This window comes from Neolamprologus multifasciatus, chromosome 4, assembly GCF_963576455.1.
Source record: "Neolamprologus multifasciatus chromosome 4, fNeoMul1.2, whole genome shotgun sequence".
Lineage (NCBI taxonomy): Eukaryota > Metazoa > Chordata > Actinopteri > Cichliformes > Cichlidae > Neolamprologus > Neolamprologus multifasciatus.
In genome coordinates this window covers 18061919-18076536 of record NC_140442.1, presented here as the reverse complement: position 1 = coordinate 18076536, position 14618 = coordinate 18061919, and the positions used below count along the sequence as shown (strand labels likewise).

The window sequence follows — 14618 nt, the reverse complement described above, 5'->3', positions numbered from 1 at the left end:
CTCCAAGACTCTCTTAAGTAGCTCCCCCGCCGAGGCCTGATCAGCAGCAGGTGTGTGGCTTCGGGTGTGGCCAGTCCACCAGCAGGGCCACACCCACCAGGCCTGAAGGCGCCCGCAGAAACACATACACACATACACACACATATACAAGCAGGGAGAACGAGGGACAGCAATACAAGATATATATTATAATATTAGTCCATAACTGCTCAGAGATCCTGGGTCACTCAGACCCAGGACCCTGACAGTTTAAAGCAAAAATTGTGCCTGATTTAAATTTGGACGAGATCCTCTGAAAGGTTTACTCGTTTTTACCATTTGCAATGCATTCTGGGATGTCCTTCTATCTGTCAAAGTGACAACACTTCAATTTTATTTTGGAGAAGAAGCAGGTGGTTATGTTGGTTGCCTCCACTGGCACAGTAGCATCAAATTACCCCATTTGCTCCAGATTTTCCTTAGATGGCTCAGGGTGTTCCAGTGTGACTACATGTTGGCATACTTACCTGCCTTGTATGTCCTTTGAGGCAAGAAAACAGCTTAATTATGAGGCTATTCTTGCTTTGCCCCTCATCCTTTTAGTTGATTGTCACAACACTTACTTCTGTTTACCAGTGAGTTTTAAAAAAGGAGTGTTCAAATTTGCAGCTCCCTCCTGCTCTCATTGAATGGACTGAGGTGATTTTCAGCTGGAGGCACTTACTTCAGGCTGCAAATGTTTTGTTTTGTCTGGATATTACTACCTCTATTTATAGGCCCAAGAAACTGATGTAGCCTGATGAGTTAGGCTACACTGATATTGAAAAACACATTTTTGCTCTTTTCATTTTTTACTCTTCAATCCATGTACATCGGTATACTTATTTTGCATATTTTCTCCCTTTTATCTGTGGAACTGATGATTGTATTGATCTCTGTGTTACATGTTTTGATTGTTATAGGTGCAGCAGAACTTTTTTAATTGATTCCTGGCATAAAAATGTCATTTTTCATTCTGATGTTAGGTGTTACATGACATGGACAAAAGCACATTAACTAACACACTACACATTACACCCACAGGAGCTGCTCAGTTATGGAAATCCAAGCCAGGAAGCTCCCAGTGCACAACTTTAGTGCTGATGTTAATGTGAGAGGAGTAATGAAAACACTGGAAACTATGAGTCTCAGCAGGGCTACATCTCTAACATGGTCTGACACGTTGTTGATGTGGTTCAAAATCACCTCCATTTTCCAGTAATGCCACTTACTGTTGATCTATATCTATAGAAAGAACTTTCACAAACTGATTTTTTGCAGCAATGACATCCTATTACAGGTTTCTTCCTGCTGAAAGGGAGTTTTTCCTTCCTACTGTCACCAAGTTCTTGATCATAGGGGGTCATGTGGTTGTTGGATTTTATCTCTAATATTTTAGGGTCTTTGTAGTATGTTAGAGTTTAGAGTGCGTTGAGGCAACAGTTGTTGTGATTTGGTGCTATTTAAATTAAACTGGACTGAACTGAACATGTACTGCAGTGAGACAATGCCTGGAAAGTCTTTATTAACTTCTAAAGACTTAACCTCGTCTTCATTTCCTCCACTTTTTCATGTAGGTTGATGTAGGACTTTTTTTTAAAGAGATTTCAGATTAGCGACATAAACTCACTTCACGCCCAGGTGAGCAGGTGATTGTATCTGAACACCTCAACCCAGTGGACAGATTATAAAGCCATAATGAACGCTTGCAACACTTGCCCCTGGCATTTCTCTATCTTCTGTTCACTGACCCTTACTCTCTCCTGGGCGTTTTCCCTTTATTGCTCTGTCAGCGCTGGGAAAGAGGAGAAGCAAAGGGAAGGTAGAAAAATGGGCGCTGGTTAACAGTGAAAAAATGAACAAAAAAAAGTGCAATTATGGATATCAATGAGAGTTAACAGAAGGGGAGAAAGAGAGGAAAGTGTTAGTGACCAAAGGGGACCTGCTGAAATAAACTTGCTTCGTCACTGTCCCGCGCATACGTGCACACAAACACACGCAGCTCGCCCTGCTGTTTGTATTACGCTGATAGATGCACATAATCCAAGCTGTCAGATGTATATTTTACACATATATGGATCATACACAGCACAAATCCTTCACTGGGTATGGTGTGCGTGTCACTGTGTGGCATCTGTCAGGGTGGATACTAAAACCTTTCCTTTGGCCAATGATAAAAGCTCAGCTCTAGTGTGTCTGTGTGTGTCTGTGTGTGTGTGTGAGAGAGAGAGAGAGAAAGACCACCCAGATGTTTGGACATTAGTTGACTGCTGGTATCTGCAGCTCAAATGAGCCTTAGGGCTTAGTTCATTAAAGACCAGCTTTAAACTTACAGACACACACACACACACAAATATGCACACGGCTTTTGATGTTCTCTCCAAGCAGCTGAGTTGGTAAGTTTTTTTCTAAAACTCTGTGGACTGTCATGTAACTGAATCAGCGCTTGAGTCACTGACATTACTGCAACAAGCTCAAGTGATATCAGCTCAGAGAGGGACAAACTGTTCAGTAGGAGAAGGAGAGGGGAGGGAGAAAGAATAGAGAGAAAGAATGAAATAGGAACGGTGCAGAGAGGTAATGCGGTAAGTGAGGTGGAGGAGCAGCCTAATGTGGGGATGTGCTAAGGAGAAGATAAAATAAAGGGGAGCAGAAGAGAGAAAAAGAAATGTCGAGTCACCTGTCACACAACGATGGCTGTGACATCAGAAAGAAAAACAAAAGAAAACCAGTGAAGCAGTTCGTGTGAGAAGCCAGCGAGAGATTTTGTCTGCACCTTTTTTACACCAGAAAGCACGTCTTTAGGCGAACTGGGGAAACTGTGGGACATTAGCGTGAATCTCTTCACGTGTTGGACTCACTCTGTGAAAGTCCTCTTTGTTTGCTGATTCTATGCAGAACTTCATGTGTCTTTTTACACTTTCCCTGGGCCACTGTCATGATACTGGGTGTTTGACCCAGTGTTTCAATGTTTCTGAACTTAATAGTGTTTCTTGGGATACTCTATTTGATTTCTAGTTTCATGGTTATATTTACATCATTCATAAATGATGTTTGTTGTAATGTTTGTTTATCTCTTGTCTCCGTGTTTGGTGTTCCTTTTCTCTCTCTGCATTTAGTCATGTCCCCACGTCTTTTTCCCTGTTACCAGTCTCAAGCACATGTGTCTTAGTCCTAGTCGCCACTGTTATCTCACTTCTTGTCTTATTTTGATTGTCTCTTGCTCGCCTTGCGTTGTGTTCAGTTTTGCTTCCCCTGTCTCGTCAGTCAGATTCGTTTCAGTCTGTCTCCCTCTGATCCTTGCTGTATTGTCCGCTCATACTGTGTGGTTTTATATTTTCTGCAACTTCCATGTTTCCATGTTTTGTAGTTTCCATTTCCTAGTACCTAGTTTCTTCCCGGTTAGAGTTTTGTTTTAGGTACAACAATAAAGCTGCTTTTTAGTTAATGTCTCTGCATAACAATGTCTCTGTCTCTGAGTGCTGCCCAGGTGCACACACAGCCTAACCTGCCACATAGCCGTTTATGACAGCCAGAAAAGGAGTTGGCAGCGAGACGCACAAATTAGGAAGTGCAAACTATACGACTGGTAGAAAAGGTAGTTTATAAGTAATACAATGTAAGCCAGCAGAATTTCTTGGTGCAATATCTGTTTGGATTCTCACCCACAGTTTGGTGCATTGGACTAATCCCTACAGTGACTGCAGTGCTGATACTATTGCTGCCCACATAAAACCTCTACAGGCTCGGTAGTTAGAAGTTGAGGGTATTTTTTTCTATTGTGCACACACAGATGTGCTGATACTAACTTATATCCATTATTTCTGATGTGATGCAGGCACATTATCTTTGTCCTTTAACTAAAACTACACACTATGGGGAAAAAAAAGATGATTCATCAGAACTCCCTAAACAGACTGCTGTCTTCAGGTAATACCCAGTGCGCTATTTCTCTCACAAATGAGACCTGACAGCATAATTCTGTACAATTTAGTATCTTGGCTGGGAAGGGAGAGAATAGCAGGAGGGATGGGGGGGTGAGAGAGAATGAAAAAGAGCGAGAAAGAGAGAGTGTGTCCTGTTGGCCCATCCTTTTGGCTGTTTTCCCAGTCAAACGAGTGTGAGAGAGAGAGTGTGTAAAGGCAGCCAGGGCCTTCAGAGAGCCAAGCACTGTTTAAATGATGTTATCACAATACATTTGTTTCCACTCCATCTGTTTCACTTATGCATTCACTCACTCACGCTCCTCATCCCTCACCCTGTTTTATTATTATTTTTCTCTCGCTGCATGTAACAATTAATATAAAGCTGTTATGCAGATATATGTCTGCTTATTATATATATATATATATATATATATATATATATATATATATATATATAGAGAGAGAGAGAGAGAGAGAGAGAGAGAGAGAGAGAGAGAAACCCTCAATCAGCTGAGTAAAGACCAAAACAAAGTGTCTTACACATTACTTCCTGTAGAAAGTAAAATGTTACACTAGCTGTCACATTAATGTTACCTTACTAAAGACGTCAGTGATGCATTTCCAAGTAACAGCCGGTTAACAACATATACCCGCAGATCGGTATAAAGACACATCATGATAAGGAGGGCCTTACCACAAAGGTGACAGTAAAGTTATGGTGTCAGCCTTCTTCTTCATACTGCGTATGATGCTTCTGTACAAGATGCTCATGTCTGCTTGTGCTTCCAGCTGAAAACAAGGATTTGGCTGCTTTGTTGCATTTGGCAGACACTCAGCTTGAGCCTCACTTTGGGTCTGAGGGATAGATAGTGACAGCAATGAATAGTTGTGTCTGGCCTTGGGACAGTTTGCACTTTACTGAGCAATGTGAGAAGCCCCACCCTTCAAACTTGCAAACCTGTTTGTCTTTCCCCCTCATCCCCTGACATTAACAGGGATCAGGTGTTGTTGCATAACAGCACTGTAAAACATTGTTTTGTGTTTTTCTTTTTTTTTTTAAACAGCCAATGTGGACATACTGGAAAATTATGTAACACAAATAAACATAATTGTTTGATTAAGAAATAGTCGGTCAGAACTGAGGAAGCCTCCTGGATGACATTTAGTCCAAGTGGCTTCTACTTAAGTACTCAGGATTACCATGACATGTATTAATGTCAGTACACCCAGATGTATTGTCATTATCTGATTTGTGTACACAGTGATAGGTAAATTAGAGATCCTTCAAACAAGCACAGTACATCTAAGATCAAGAAAAGTAATGCTGAGTAATAATATTTAATTAGGATTACTAGTCTTCATTCCATATTTCGTGGCGAGTCAAACAAAATTCCCTCACTGATACATATTTTGCCGTTGAGTTACGTACGGGTGATGTTAGTTGAACGTGACGCATGAAACAAACACAAACAGAGAAAGTGACATTACATTCGCGGGGGGGGGGGGGGGGGGGTGATGAAATGAATGTAATATATAAGAAAATCAAAAGAATTGGGATTTTTTTTAATAAAACATACAGGTGTTAATAATCACTGTGTGTGTGATGATGTTCATTCAAAGTTTGGTACAGATCAGCCCACCAAGAAGCCCATCATGATCATTAAAGATGTTTTTTAAGTAAAAAGAAGCTGAGAAGTAACTTAAGGTAGTGGGAATTAGACGGCCTTTCACCATGCTGGGTTAATTGTTACAATGCTATCGCAATGTCACCCAGAAAAGCCTGTAGATGTAAACCGGCTGAGCCAATAGAATTCATATTGATCACAGTGACTTTTTTTTATCTCTTTGCATTAACATCTGTTCTCCTTATGCACATAAGAAACTCAGAGTGCAAATGAGTTCAGGTAGTCAATAGGCCTGGTGTGGCTGATGTGTAACTCCTACAAAGCACGTGATCTCTCTTTTCTCTTTCTCTCCCTCTGGATACTTTGCTGTCACCGTGTTTCCATCCTCTTTTCCCCTCTCTCTTTGAGTTAGAGTTACTTAAGCCAAAGAAGAGTCAAGCAGATGCAATAGGGTGTGACAGAAAGAGGCAAAGTAAGAGTGAGACGGACCGACAGAGATCAGTCAAGGAGCTGTCAGCGAGTCAATCAGCAGACAGCAGAACCTGGTAGACTGGGACAGCGGGAACAATGCTGTGCTGTGTAATTTCCTTTGGTAGCAGTCATGCCTCAGTAGGCAGATTGTGGTTAAACATGGCACCCAGGAGTTAAATTACCAAAGAGTGCATTTGTCAATTACTAACTTTGAAACAAAATAAATAAAAAAAAAAAACTAAATCTGTGGAAGCTAAGAGAGAATATTTTTTTTCAATTAGATGGTTTTCTATATTTCATCTTCTCACTCTTTCTCCGTGCCAGTGTGTTGAAGTTGAAGCACATATGCGCAGGTACGGGTTTATGCCTTCGAGTTACTGCACATCTATTCTTCTGTCCTTGTGTTAAAGTGTGTGGGCACACGTGTGAGGATAATATGTGTGTGGATGTGAGACTGTACATGTGTGCCTGTGTATTTTGGTGTGTGCGGTTCGCTTGCCCATACCTGAGCTCGCCAACCTGCAGAGAGAGATGCGATCCCACAGGGTGCAGTCACTGCCAGGTCCGATTAATATCACCGGAACCAGCTGAGCTGCAATGTCTGACCTTGGCTATGTTTTAGCTAACCTGTGAGCTAATGTAATGTAACGTAGCCTGCTTTACAGTGTTACATATTCTGCAGCACACCTTAAAGTTATGGAATGTAAATATTTTGACAACAGCATTTGAAATCTGGTCCTCAGTGATGACTTTAAATGTCCGAGCAGTCCTTATATAAGTGGACATCTTGCACTACAGCAGGAAATAGTAATATGTGAATGTCTCAGATACTGTATATGTGATATATCCATATGTGATGCACATATACATACTGTATCTCAACTTCCCTCCTAAAGTCTTACATTGCCTTGAGGAAGTAGTTAGCCCCAGCACAGATAGAGAAGGTTTAAAGTGCCCGAGAGAGGAAAAGAGAGAGGGAGAGAAAAATAGATAATGCAATACCATGACTGAAATTGCTTCTATTAAACAAATGGAATGATGAAAGAAGACGAGGACGTTCTTTTGTTCTTTCATTTTTGTGTCACCACTTCAATGGGCATTTCTTTTTCTTTTTTTTTTTGCAATTTTTGCCAGTTTTGAAGTTGGAATATGAGATAAAAGAGGAACCCTGTCATTTCCACTACAATTCCTTAACTTATTTCATCTTTCTTTAGTAAGACAGGGTATTAGAGACATGGGTGGAATTATCATCCCAGGCGTGTAATTTTGTTGTCGTTGTTTAGCCATTTAATGATTAATATGGATGTTGGCTTATTTGTGTTGTTTTAAAAACTTTTACACACAGACATCAGCTTTTTCAGTATGTGACAGCTGCATCCTCGCACTAGGGAGCCGCCTGGTACAAACACACTCTTGTAGTGATAACTACTGAACAGCACTGCTGGAGCCTTTTGAGGTTTACATGTCTTGGACAAGGGCACCTTGATGGCTGAGAAGCAGGTGAGCTTCTTGCATTCCCTGCCGGCTTTAAACACTTGCTCAAACACTGCCAGTGAAAAGATACTGTAATCGCATCATTTTGTAATGTTCAGTCTTTATGTTTGCTAAATAAATTCATCATCAGTGCTCTACCCTACTTTTTTCCTTTTTGCTTGAAAGATGTGCTCACATCGTGCCCTTCACGAGAAGGCTGATTATGAGGACCATTAACATGAGGGAATGGCAATTCGACTCTTATAATGATGGCGATAAAATGAGAATAAGGGTCAGCGTGGCAGAGGAACCTGGATTATAACAAATGGTAGTTAGAAGAATTAAAGGCAACTTACAGTAGAGTAAGTAATGTGATGGCTAAAGAATGCAAACTTAGGGCTTTATAGTCTTATAAATCGAATACATCATGCAGTGTCACCATGTATAGTGTGTGTTTTGTTAGCCTTGCCAACCAGTGAGACTAACAGCCTGACTCCTCATTCTGCTTCATCTGCTTCTTCAATGCCCTTTCTGGCCTAAACCGAGCATGAGTAAGTAGAAGTGCAGAGAGGATGTGGGGACAAATTACTAGCTTCCTGTTGCTTTTATATGTATATGCGTGTGCGTGTGAGTGCATATGTTGAAATGTGTGTTACTGCTAAAGTAAAGGAGAGGATGTGACTGGAGACAGGTGCATGTTTGAATAAAAGTGTAATTGCATGTGTTTTTTGGGGAGTCGTATGTGCAGACAAGTGTGTGTGTGTGGTAAAAGTGTGTCTCCGTGTCAGGTGGTAATTAATAAAGACAGGAACATTGGCTTTACCACTGTGCTGACACTCACACACACTGGAAATAAAGACATTCTTGTTCCAGTGAAGTGCGCCATGGCCAAAACTTTGTTTATCAGTTAAAAAGTAAGCTAAGATCTCGTTTAGCCAATCAGGCTTCCTCTTAATTTCAGTGTCCCAGTTTTGTACAGTTGAAGGTAGGGATACAGAAGAGCGTGCTATGCATTATTGAGTCTCTCCTTTTATTTCATTTTAGTCTTGCAGCACTTGTGAATTAATATTGTAGTAGTCTGATATGCACAAAAAAAGAGTCAACCTGTAGTAGACAGGGAGAATAGGTTTCTTAGAGCTTTTGGAGTACTTTGTTCTCCCTTTGAACCCTTCACGCAAAACATTAAAGTTCTCAACAAAGTTAACTTGCAAACATATTGCACAGGCAGGTCAGGGCACTTAGCGAGACATAAAGAGTTCAGCGTGCCCTGCAAACTAACCGCTGGACCTGCACTGTTAGTCTTAAACAACACTGCAACACAAGCAATTAAAGTTTCTTGAACTGAACTGAAGTGAGAAGAATATGATAGAAGTTTCGGCTTTATGTGAAAGCCGCTAAATGTCCTTGAAAGAAGATGAAGAAATTTCAAGAAGTAAAAAAATGTAATATCAAAAGGCAAGTTTAAGCTTTAAGAACATAGATTAGTTGCTAGTAACAGGGATTAAAAGATGTGTTTGTACAAAATGATTATATTAACTGAAAGGATTCTTTAGTATAACAATAAAGTCAGGTAGCCTTGGATGTGTGAGCTTCTATAATTGTGCCTTTAGGCTTAAAACAGGCAGAAAACACCTATAGAAAGTTTCTGTATTCCTCATCAGCCAGGCAGCAAACACTTTATAAAGCAAATGCAATACAAAAGGCAGGGTCACAACTAAGTGCTTCCATAACTTTAGAGAAGGAATAGGAGGCACGACAGCACAAAGTCAAAGAAAACAAGGACAGGGAAAATGGAAATCATGTGCCACATGTTTGTGTCCATCTGTGTGTGTATGTGTTTGTGCATTTTCCTACTCTGTCGATCTCAATTTAGTGTTTAATCTTCAATTTGACTTTGGCCAGAGCACTCAATAGTGGCTATAGTTGCCTTTAACAATGATTAAGCACAGTATCTAACAAAGTGCAAAACCGATGCACAGTGCACAAATTCAACACACCCCTAAGCACAAAGGTCACTATGGGCATTTCTTAAAAAACAAAACACAAATGAAACAAACAAAAAAATGTAGCTGAACATGGTACCATCTTGTACTTGCTGGATTGAAGAGTTTTAGACCAGTCAGTCAGCCCTGTATTCAGTAACAACTGTAGTGTTTGGTGGCTTGTGCAGAGACTGTATAAGGAGCACGAGCTGTTGCCTACAATTTAGGCAACAGTTGCATTTCTTTATTTTGGCATCGGCTCGGGTTCACAGTAGCTTGCAATGGTTTACGACAAGTGATCAGTAAAATCCACACAGCTTTCCTGCGCGGGACTCTACAACAGAATGCAGTATTCACAAGTGTTATCTTAGCCTAGAGGAAACATGAATATAAGATGGTAGAGCCTTTCATTCTGAAATCCCTCATTACCGGGCATGTACGAGGAATACAACCGGCTGTTAAAACTTTATTTTAGGTAAATTATTCACGTTTGGCTCCAAAATGTGGTTTTGACAAGGCGTGTTTGCACATCACTAACATTTCTCGTGCCAGTAAGAACACTGCCAGGGAGTATGAATAAATTCCTCCAACATCACCGGAAACAGTTTGCATTATTAAACTCACCAGCAATCTGTATAACTTGGGCAGACCAAAGACTGGTATCCCAGCAACGGCGGTTGAAGCGCCAACGTCATCGCCTTCTTCAAAACTGGTCCCAGTGCGACATCAGAAACCGAACCACAGATGGGTGCAAAAGTTGTTTCCATTTAGAAAAGACAGCGCTTCAAACTGTCTCTTACAAAGTGGGAAATACAGATCATGTTGTTGGAAAGAAGGAATTATGTGTGCCTTTGTATTTTATTTCTTTAGCAGCAGAAACTCTTTTTTTTTAGTACATTGTTGTGAACGGATGGCCCCAAAACACCTTCACATAAACAGACTTATGATCTCAGAACCTCATTTTTTGTGTTTTCATTTTTTTTAATAAGTACTTTTACATTATTTTACTCAAAATATGTCAGGATCATGAAACTAGAGATGGGAGCAGGTGAGTGTGAACTCCAACAGTTTAGGACGAAAAGAAAAGGGCATAAAAGTGTGAGTTTGAGTCACCATTAAGCTATTGTTTTCCTTGCAATTTTTCTGTTTATCTCGCTTTATTAAAATCAATAAAGAGACAGGCGACATTTGTCAAATGCTTGTGGTAAAGTCTATGGAAAGATTTTTTAACCAAATATTTTTAAAAAATCCCACCAGCCGACAGTTACTGAGCTTTGAAGTACAGGGTGGGCCATTTATATGGATACATCGTAATAAAATGGGAATGGTTGGTGATATTAAAGTCCTGTTTGTGGCACCATGGTGGCCATTTAGAAGTCGGCCATCTTGGATACAACTTTTGTTTTTTCAATAGGAAGAGGGCCATGTGACACATCAAACTTATTGGTAATGTCACAAGAAAAACAATGGTGTGCTTGGTTTCAACGTAACTTTATTGTTTCATGAGTTATTTACAAGTTTCTCGTTGTTCACAGCCATTGACATGTCAAAGAGGTTAACTGGAGTTAAAAATGTGTAATTTGCTGCCGGTTTTAAAAGTATATTCTGCAAAGACGTTTTCGAGGGATGATGTTGCACATGTTGTTTTTCTTTTTCACTGGTTCTTCTTTAACCACTTCAGTTTAGTTCATGGTTTGTGGACTTTCAATATCTATTATGGAATAACTGAATAAAAATACACAAACAAAAACTATTAAAAAAAATCTTGCGGAGCCACATTGTTACTCACTATCATTAAAAAATGTACAAGTGGTGTCTTGTTGTCGTATGGGTGTAACGTAAACAAAAAGGCAGGGAAACATTCACCTTACTGCTGAGAAATTAACATCACAAATAGACGGATCCCAGTGTTGATGATGTCTCTCTCGCTTTGTCTCACTCCCACCTACTCCAGCTCTGTGTCACCTCAATCATCAACCGTGCTACTCTCAAATTGTTTGTTCTCCTTTCATGAAGCACCTGTGAAGCTCGGGGATCCGGTCTCCATGCCTGCAATTAGAGGCATATATTCAGGGAGCCTAACCAATCACGAGGAAATCGATTGCGAGAGCCAAAAGACAGAAAGTTCAGCCCATACCCCCGTGGTTTAAAGAGCAAGCAATTAACTTTTGTGTAATAATGAGAGGGATTGTTCACGCTGTACGCTATACAGTGTTGCTTGTATCGATACATTCATTTTCCATTGTTTAGTCAACATTTCGTGCCTGAAAAAGATGATCCGAACATATTCTTTTTTTCTTTCTCGTCACCTTTGGGAGTTGCTGCTCATTGAAAACAAAATATAGACTTCATCCTCAGAGATATAAGGGAAATTATCTTAAATAAAAAACTCAAAATATACACTACGGGAATAGAAAATGTAAATACATGGTAACAATTCAGTTCACACTGGATCTGTCATTTCAGCACTTGCCAAGGCTGAGCCACTCTTTCCTGCTCCCTTCTCTTACTGAGCCCTCGGTGCTTTTTTTTCTCCTTCTGTTTATAACAAGGGATCATGTCAGCCCATTAGACCCCTGTTGAAATATAGATGAAGAGATGAGAGAGATGAGGGCTTAGAGTTCCTTTCTCAGCCCGATCCTCTTCATCCCCATCTTCTCCTTCTGATCTTTGTTATCCTCACTTCCCTCTGTCAGTTCAGAGAGTGATGAGTGTGTTGTTTGTCTGCTATTCAGAGGAAAACCTTCAGAAAACATATTCTCCCAAGGAACTGGCTTGTTCATTTCACAGTGTTGTGTGTTTCTTGCTGACTGTATGTTTAATATATAACATATATATATATATATATATATATATATATATATATATATATATATATATATATATATATATATATATATATATATATATATATATATATATATATATATATATATATATATCATCACCCCCACCCGAGATTGGGTACATAGCCCCAAGTGCGACAGGAGAAGGATCATTGAGTGCGAGAGGAACTGACCTGAAAGATAGGAACATGGCCAAGCTTGAAACCTGGACCCCCCGTAGCCGGTTACCAAGATTACGTGAAGTACCCTCAGAAGGTCTGCTAGATGATGTTAATGCAGCACTACGGACGATACCTACAGCCACGATTACCGACACTAACAAGCTGATCTACAATATGGCAGCAGTGATCAGTGAGATGCTTGGCTACAAGTTGAACAGCCACAAGGGGCAGTACCCTCCATGGAGAAGGAGGCTAGAGGGCAAGATCAAACCCATAACGGCAATGCTCAGTGGCTAGTGGATCTGAGGGCAGACCATAGCGACCTCCCTGAACAGGGTCCAGTAACCATCACAGTGGCAGATATCCAAGAAAGGGTCTCCAGTATGAAGAGAGCAGCACCAGGGCCCGACATGGTTCACGCCTACTGGCTGAAGAAGCTGACTGCACTCCACGAGCATCTGGCAGCACAAATGAACCAGCTGCTAGTTGATGAGAGACACCCGGAATGGCTAACCGAAGGTCGGACGGTCCTGATCCCCAAGGACCCCAAGAAGGGACCAGTCCCCTCCAACTACCGACCAATAACCTGCCTCAGTACTACATGGAAGCTCCTGTCAGGTATCATATCGGCTAAGATGAACAGGCACATGGGTCAATACATGAGCGGGACACAGAAAGGAATTGGCAAGAATACCAGAGGCGCAAAACACCAGCTACTGGTAGACAGAACAGTCAGCCGAGACTGCAAGACCAGACTAACCAACCTGTGCACTGCCTGGATTGATTACAAGAAGGCCTATGACTCAATGCCCCACAGCTGGATACTGGAATGCCTAGAATTGTACAAGATCAATGGGACCCTAAGAGCCTTCATCAGGAACTCAATGGGGATGTGGCGTACAACACTAGAGGCCAACTCCAAGCCCATAGCACAAGTCACCATCAAGTGCGGGATCTACCAGGGAGATGCTCTGTCCCCGCTGCTGTTCTGCATAGGCCTGAACCCCCTCAGTGAGATCATTAACAAGACTGGCTACGGATACCGACTACGGAACGGAGCAGTTGTCAGCCACCTCCTGTACATGGATGACATCAAGCTGTATGCCAAGAGTGAACGAGACATCGATTCACTGATCCACACTACCAGGCTATACAGCAATGACATTGGAATGTCGTTCGGGCTGGAGAAGTGTAGTCGGATTGTAACAAAGAGAGGGAAGGTAGTCAGAACTGAGGGGATTGAACTACCAGAAGGCAACATTGCAGACATAGAGGACAGTTACAAGTACCTGGGGATCCCGCAGGCGAATGGGAACCATGAAGAGGCCGCTAGGAAAGCTGCAACCACCAAGTACCTGCAGAGGGTCAGGCAAGTCCTGAGGAGTCATAGGAACATGGCCAAGCTCCGGGCCATCAACACGTACGCCCTGCCCGTGATCAGGTACCCTGCTGGGGTAATAGGCTGGCCAAAGGAGGAGATAGAAGCCACTGACATAAAGACAAGAAAGCTCCTTACCATGCATGGAGGGTTTCACCCCAAGTCCAGCACCCTGAGGCTGTACGCTAAGCGGAAGGAAGGGGGTCGGGGACTGGTGAGTGTCAGCACCACAGTCCAGGATGAGACAACGAACATCCAAGAATACATCACAAAGATGGCCCCAACTGACAGCGTGCTCAGTGAATACCTCAGGCAGCAGAAACCCAAGAAAGAGGAGGGAGACGAGGAACCATCATGGAAGGACAGGCCCCTGCACGGTATGTACCACCGGCAGATAGAGGAGGTGGCTGATATCCAGAAATCCTACCAGTGGCTGGACAAAGCTGGACTGAAAGATAGCACAGAGGCACTAATCATGGCAGCACAAGAACAAGCTCTGAGTACAAGATCCATAGAGGCTGGGGTCTATCACACCAGGCAAGACCCCAGGTGCAGGCTGTGTAAAGATGCCCCAGAGACAATCCAGCACATAACAGCAGGGTGCAAGATGCTAGCAGGCAAGGCATACATGGAACGCCATAACCAAGTGGCCGGCATAGTGTACAGGAACATCTGTGCCGAGTATAACCTGGAAGTCCCGAGGTCAAAATGGGAAATGCCCCCAAGGGTGGTGGAGAA

At 41.8% G+C, this 14618-nt stretch overlaps 1 protein-coding gene across 5 annotated transcripts in view; it reads left to right on the top strand.

Moving 5' to 3' along the window:
• The window catches only part of LOC146520239 (voltage-dependent T-type calcium channel subunit alpha-1I-like), a 201985-nt gene that overhangs the window by 66548 nt on the left and 120819 nt on the right, over positions 1–14618 (top strand). The window lies entirely within an intron of this gene.